Consider the following 8238-nt stretch of genomic DNA (forward strand, 5'->3'; position numbering starts at 1 on the left):
TTCTAAAGTGTTTGAGTTCCCTTCAGTCTAGTACATCGGGTATTTTCTAAGGACTATGATCACTACAAAAATACACACTGTAATTAGATAGCATGACTCAGTTTCCTTGTCCTCTTAGTCAGTTTATAGATAGCAGGTCGTGGGTATTGCATTGAGGGCACTAAAGTTAATAAGATCACGTTGAAAGTTCGACTGGATATACAAAGCATGGATATACAAAGCCTGGATATACAAAGCCTTCATTTCAGAGAGAAAAGGTCCATTGTTGGTGAGTGTTGAGTCATGTCCAACACTTAAATACTTTACCCTGCATGTAAAGTCAGTTATCTGCCATTATTTTAGGGGGGCGCCCCCCCCCCCCCAACAGCTCCCCCGCCCCCCTGGAAGGTGAAGTTAATTTTGTAAAAATTACCAAATCTTTTGAATAATTTAGTATTATTTTTTATATAGCACCAGATCACAAAATAAGTAATTTAAGGTTACCTCTCCTATAAAACAGGTCTATAGCTTGCTCTTTTATTAAACAAAATAAATGGCCTTATGTTATTTATCTTATTTACACGACGCCATGCAATTTTGTCTCTACATGTCTCCTCCCCCGACCCCCCCCCCCCCCCCCCCCCCCCCCCCCCAAAAAAAAAAAGCTGTAAACCTCGGGAAACATTGAGCAGTGTCTATTCACACAGGAAGCAGACACCTTCAGGAGAGGGAAAGTGTTTCAATCCCACAGGAAAACCGTCTGAGATGTTAATCTATTTAGAAATGCCTTTTAAATCACAAAGTCGTTTCAGGGACGTAGATTTAGTTGTAGGAGGGATTTAGGAGCGTAAAGCTGAATTGAAGAACATTGTATTTGTCACCATGGATCACTGAAGTCTTATGTTGAATAACTGTCAGGGTTTTAACCGTGAGTCAGCTATCAGAGGCAGCTCTTGAGATACGGTTGGTATTAGATATGACAGGTCTGTGGACCGAACTGGTCGGCCATTTTCTTCCACGTTAACAAGTCTACTTTGGTCTTTCCAAAATGGCAAAGAGCTTCATTAAAAACAAATGTTCTTTTTATTAGCAGCCAGTTTGTCACACTGCCAACACTTGGAAGAAATCCATAGCTGACATTAAATGTCATGGTGAAGTGTTTATAAGGCCTGGCCTTAAGGGAGCGTGTGACACCCATGTCCTTAAGGTGAAAAGAGTTCATGCAAACCCTGAGGCTCTCACACACACACACACACACACATGGAAACACACACACGTGAACACACTTGTTCATTTCTGTATCACGGTGTACCAGGCAGGCCTTTCCCCTGCCAAGTAATTCCTATTAAAGTCATTTAAACCTGAGGAATTTAATTACTTATTCCAGCGATAACTTCTCCCTATGAGACAAGAGGGGATTGCAAGAAGAAGGTGTTTTTAATGGAGCTGTGGTTGCCGCCCAGGTGAGAAGTGCATGGGCTGTAAAATGGAAATTTTCAGTGATGGAAAATTCCAATCCCTGATGTGTGTTCTGAGTCAATATTCTCAGTGGGTGCTGACTATGTCTGTATGTTTGATGATATTCTCACCTTGGAGGTACTATTATCTTTTACTATGACTGAGATTAATGGTGTGTAACATTCTCCCATTTGGATCAGCCAAAGCCTCCACTTAATCTAACGTAACTCTCCCATTGGCCACACATAAAACACTCTCTCCAGTTAGCCCAGTTAGCATCGACCAGCACACATGCACGTAAAGTGCCATCACAGGCTTTTAATCAGGCTGTTCGAGCCTCTCTCCATCATCATAACTCCCTCTGACTGCAATTCAAAAGAAGGCTTCTAGAAGGAAGACACTTCCGGCTGTTTCACCCACAAATAATTCCACTTGTATGATCCATCTGCGGACTGTAAGGAGTTTGGGTCCGGTCTGGTCATTCACAGTGGAGCCGCGACGCTGAACGTGCGGGGACGATCATAATCTCACACAGTTGAGCCCAAGGCCGTAATCATAATATATTGGGGGGTACACATCCCCCCTAATATTCAAATCTGGTCAAAATGTCCCCCCCAATATATTGATATAAATATTAATGTGCTACGCTACGACAGGCAACCACGCACACTGTCTGAAATTATCCTAAAACATTTAATTTGTCCCCCCCAATGTTGACTCCATGGCTACGGCCTTGGTTGAGCCACATAGAGGAAGAAAAGATAAGCCTGTGCATGTAGTAAACTGGTAATGCTTTCCTGTATAGTCATGTATTTAGACACATTTGGGTGGGAATACAGCTTCTAAATTAAAATGGCTTCTTGTTCCCTGTCTCATCGAGGTGCGTGGAGGGTTGGGTAAGCTGCTCACGCAGCTTGAAATGCGTGATGTCGCTTTTTAGCTACTGACACACGTCAGCACTTCATCATCACCCTCGCCCCTCTCTTTGCAGTGTACCTGCTTCCGCAGGGGAATGGAGCCAGAGCGAGCTGTTTCACAGGTGGTGAAATCACTTCCAATGCTCCATTAGCCCTGTAGCTCCAAAGGGACATCTGCCGGCGTTACAGCTGTGTCTTCAGAGGCGGAGGGCGGCCGCATGCGCACAAACAACAAGACATGGATGGTGAATCATCTCCCACAAGGGCGTGTGCGAGCGAGCTCTTAGTTTACTCCTTGTCAAGTCACTGACCCTGGTCCATTACGTCTTTGACACCCAGATGAGTCGTTTGGGAATCAAAAGGGAGTCACCTCAGTGAACACTTGGGACACCTCCCAATCGCTTAAATAAATTTGTTTTTCCCAAAAGGAAATACGAGTATATCACCTCACATATTTGTGGATGCAACTTTTGCCACTGTCATGATACTCTCCTCGTGAAAATCAGATTGGTCGAATTTGAGAGATGAACTAATGAAGGTCACGACGTATTTGGATGATGTCTCGCAGGACGACAGCTCCAATTCATCACATGACGTGTTTTACGTCATTAGAGTTGTTTTTTCCCCAGACACAGCTGACAGCTGGTGACCCAGCTCCTCTCTCTCCTACTGGCTCATTTGATTGATAATTATGAGGTGCGCTGACAGCACCTTGTCAGCCTGGTGGAGTCAAACAAAGCCTTTGACTTTCACTTGATTACCCTCCAAACCCCCTCCCCTCCCCCCCCCCCCCAACGCACACATCCCTCCACAAGACACACGCACACACTGTTGCTTGCTCTCCACGGTTCACTTTTGTTCTCCTTTTTTTTTTTTTACAGCAAAATTATAATTATGCAAATGCAGACTAAATGAGGGAGGTCGTCTGGGCAGTCAAGGAGCGATCGCAGGGCTTTGAAACAGCCGCCTACTCACGTCTGATTGCATGCGTGGTAACGTTCTCTTCTCTGCCCAAGTGCTTTGATTCCAACACACTTATTCATATTTTCTGCTCGGACACAATGGAATGATCTGTTGGTGTTTCGTTTCATTTGTTCAAAACAGTATGAATCGAGGAATTATTTCGTAAAAATCGAATTTGTGTAGTTAAGGGGGAAAACAAGCTGTGTTTCATGCAGAGAGATGAAACAGGAATTGCACAACAACAGAGGCTTGAGGAACGCCTCATTTGAGTAATCACGTCACCTGTTCTGCATGCCACCATCTCATGTTTCCTGCTTAGAGAACTCAAATGTCTCAGTCAGTCACCTCAACCCTCAACCATGAGACTGACATTCTCTCGTCAGGAACATTAGAGTCAAATACGATTCCCTCCCTCTCCCTCGCACACGAAGACATCTTCTCCAGTTAGCTCAAGCAAGCCCCCCCTCCCGGAGCTTCCAGGAGTGGTCCAAATCCTTATTGAATTGTCTCCCATCTCATTTGTCTGCTATCTAATAACGTTGTCTCTCGCTGGGCAGGGCTAGGCAGGGAGGCAGTAAGCAGGGGGCCCAGCCCTGCTGCGTCCTGGTGAGGTAATCACCATGGACAGGAGTGAATTAGAGAGCGTTGATCTTTATTCCCCCAGTTAAGGCGCTTATAAAGATGATGGATGCTAATGCAGGGTGAATGACTGTGTAAGCACCCCAACCCCCTGAATTCAGAGTATATGACACTGCATGTCACATGGACACAAAACGTGCTCATAGCGTGTTCTGCCTCAAGGTTTTTATTATTGATCTTGTTGTAATTACATGTTCGGTAACATAACATGCTACCTAACAGGCTACTTTTGCGCAGGACCACAACACAGGGTCGATGCAGGGGCATTCGACCGTTTGTCAATTTGATGTGAAACCGGAAGGATCTTTCTCATAACTCAACCTGAATAAGAAGCTTTGTACTGAATGTATGAAAAAGGTACCAATCTAGGGATGATGTTGTTCCAACAAGACCGTCTAACCTGACTTGGCCTAATACCTATTGCTAGAGCTCCCCATTAGTCCGCTACTGTTCACTAAAGCAATAGGAGTGAAATGTAACAGAGATGGAGGCATCCCAACTTAACACAGGCGATGTTTCGTGCGTGCAATACTCAGATTTGTATTAATCCGATTGAAGCAATAGTTTGGTAGAAACAGGCAAATCTCATATCTGCAATTCAATGCAATGAACCACCACTACTACCTGGATGAAACGGGATGATTGTTATCAAGCATATTGGAGATACTGTCGCAAGTGCTACTGTAGACTCTGGAACCATAGAGGATTGAAAACACTGGAAAGCGATTCAGTAAATGTTTAATGCAAACTCTTTCAATGCGATTATGCTGTTGGAACTGCTAGCGGGTAAATCATGCAAGGTCAACACTCTCTCCTTTTGTTTCGCTATCCACTAATGTATTTGTGTTCATCATAATTCATTACAGTTCCTCCATTCAAGTGGAGATGGGCTAAATTAATTATTCAAAAATTCACTACCCTGAGGATAATCACTATCTATGGTGCCCTCTGATCATAAAAAAAAAAGTTGGGTGTTGAAACACTACAACGTTACACACACATTTGACAGAAAGTTACATCTATCTCAGTTTACTGGAGCAATTCACTCATTTGTCACATGACACTGTGGGATATTGATGAAAAACAATTCAGTGTACAATTAACCCAAACATAATTATGATATAATGGTGGGAAAGGTATACTGTTTTGGTGAGAGTATGATAATTATTTGTGTGGTTATTATCTGAGGCAAAACATTAATTACAGAGCTGCGTGGTACAGCGCATATGCAAAAAGTATCAATCTTAATGTCAACACAGAAACATACTAATATAAACATGGATCCATACTAATATAAACACACAAATATACTAATATAAAACACGTATCCATCCTAAGAGTTTTTGTTTCTGTGTGTCTTCCAGGATCACGTTTTGCCACCTTCCCTTCCAGAGTAAATGGCTGTACGTGGGTACAGAGCGAGGAAACACCCACATCGTCAACATCGAGTCCTTCATCTTATCTGGATACGTCATCATGTGGAACAAGGCCATCGAACTGTGAGTTTACACCGATCTACAGGATCTCCACCCGTAACAATAACATCTTTTTTATTGACGTTGACAATCATCCTTGTCATCTGGATCATGCTGATTTTAGCACGAGCACTGGAGTATGTTAGTTATAATAATAACAATAATATAGATGTTGTTGTATTACTATATAAGATGAAGTAGGTGAGGAAGATTTTTGGTTATAGCATCTTCCATGCTGATGATTACATTTACATTCCCCCCGAGGCAAGTAGGGTGAAGTGCCTTTCCCAAGAACACAACGTCATTTTGTACGGAAAGGAATCGAACCGGCAACTTTCTGATTAATATCCCGATTCCTTAATCACTCAGCCATCTGACCCTCAATAAATAAATACTGCATCGGCTGCACTTCTGAAAGGAAGTGCGAAGCATGCTGGAGTCCATGCTGCCTTGCCGCCTTAACCACATCGGTAAAAAAAAAATAGCGATATCTACATTAGTCATTCGAAATCGTACAAACTAGACCCCCCCCCCCACCCACCCGGTCTGACAGCAAACCCCACCCTACCACCTTAACTAACACATTTTCTGCGGGACACCCTGTAAGCTGTACAGTTATACAACCCTCTGCAACAGGGGTTTACCTGCATCAACAGTCAAAACGACTCTTTTGCAGCGACACAATACCATGCAACTTTGCTGTCACAAGGATCGTGGCAGATCCCACCTGGGGTTGACAGTAAACAGCTTAAGCATTGGCCCCTTTTTCACTACACGACTCCACAAGCTTTCACAAAGAGCCTTTTTATTTTCTGTTGGATGAGGCACACCTACGCCGCTCTCCTCCGGTGCCAGTCTGACAGGCCCTGGAGAGCGTCGATCAGTGCCGCGCTCGCACCCAGACATCTCTGTGCTTGGCGACAAGCTGTAGTTAGCAGTCTGCTTGGCTCTGCTGTTGGCGGACAGCCTGTCAGTCACTCCACTCTTTGACGGAAGTCCTAGGACACTGTGTAAGGGCGGGTTTCGAGCAAAGTGGCAGGCGTGTGGATAGCAACACCTGTTGTGGGGGTTTATTGTCTGTTCGGTGGATTGCATCTTCCCACTTGCCAAAGCTAGACTATAATTGGCATTAACATGGGTTTTAAATATGAATTATAATTTTAGTTATTTGCTATTTCTATTCGGGTATTGACAAGTTCTAGTGGGTTGACAATGAATTTGGCTGAACAAATTCTGGTTATTCTGGATGAGAACACGTATGTCCGGGTAAGACATAAATTGAGTGACGGAAACAAGATTTCTGTGCTCATCAAGATGATTAAAACAAAAAGCCAAAGGAGCTCTCACTGTTAAGACTTTGCAGAAGGACCTTTCTCATTATGAATGAAAATGAGAAACGCTCCAAACCTGAAAGATAATCCCCTAGTGGATAAAGAGAGAGGGAGCGAAGACAGAATGTTCTTTTCACGTTCAGAGAGGCTTGAGCACCACAGGTGCGTGAACAACTACTATGTGTGTGTGTGTGTGTGTGTGTATGAAATTGGGGTGTGAATTTAAGGTCATTAAACAGTAGCTTCTTCTGGCCCACACAAGACACACACAGACAGACACATACTCATACAGACACACACACATGTACAGTCATTGCTCACACACAGACCTGCTAAGCTTTTCTATAGATTCATTTCTTACTAAGAACATAAACCTCAGCCAAGACTTCCAGTGCATTGTGTTTACATATCCCTGCCTTCTCCAGGTTTACATCCACGGAGGTACAAAACAAATTCACTTTTCTATCACAGGGAGGTGATGAAGTAGCTTGCACTGAATTTATCTTAATTCAAATGACCATGCTGACAGGAATGAGCTGTGCTTGATCCTTAAACTGTGCTCTATAGTGCAATAACTTTGTCCCAGAATGCTTGGCCAGTGCAAAGCACTAGCACAAAATGGGCCAGCACCACTTCAGGCGTTAGTTATTGTAAATCAACGATTGCACACAAAAAATCCCTCCGCACTTTGGAACCAGACATCCATTCAGAAAGTGTGCCATGTACCCTCAATTCCCACGACGGCGATTGAACTCTTTTACTGTAATGATTTCTGTCTGGATCCTTGTTTCTGCAGGCTTCATGGAAGCCCTAGATTTAGTGCCTGAGTGAGGGATGGAAGGGGAGTTTCGGCACCTTTAAATCATAAGAGAAGAGAAACAGAGTGTGAGATAGCTGTTGCTGCCCTGACATGCTCATACATCACCATCTGTCTGAACATGCCTCTGAACACAAAGGAAATACTGCTTGAAAATGTATTTTCTTCGAAAATGGTTAAGGAACCGATTCAGTCAATTTAAATATGAATGGTGGCATTTGGTTAATCTTCTCTGTGTTTTCTGTTCTCAACAGCTCATTTTTAGACAGTACCCTCCCAGGTTCCCTATGCCTTGGCACGACCACGTTAATGGTCTTTGTGTTTCCGTAATTAGCCCATTATTTTCTAATTAAGACAGGGTTTATCAGTCTAATGTAATCTAGGTCTTTCTGGCCTGCCTTCCTTGGCAGCAGGCTAAATTGAGACAGAATACCCAGGGGAGGGAAAAGCAGGCCCATTCATGTTAATGAAAACACATGCTAACATTTCTCCTCCTTCCTCTCCTCCCTCCTTACCTTGTCACATGTTTGTATTTGTCTCCTGGTCGGTCCTCCGAGGCAGAGGAGGGTATGACGTTTTGAGGAGTTTGCGAGAGGAAGAGAATAAGGAGGGTTTCTGCACCAAATCAAAAAGGAAGGCTGTGATGTTGACATTAACAG

This window comes from Hypomesus nipponensis, chromosome 23, assembly GCF_054491055.1.
Source record: "Hypomesus nipponensis isolate SF chromosome 23, ASM5449105v1, whole genome shotgun sequence".
NCBI classification, from domain to species: Eukaryota; Metazoa; Chordata; class Actinopteri; order Osmeriformes; family Osmeridae; genus Hypomesus; species Hypomesus nipponensis.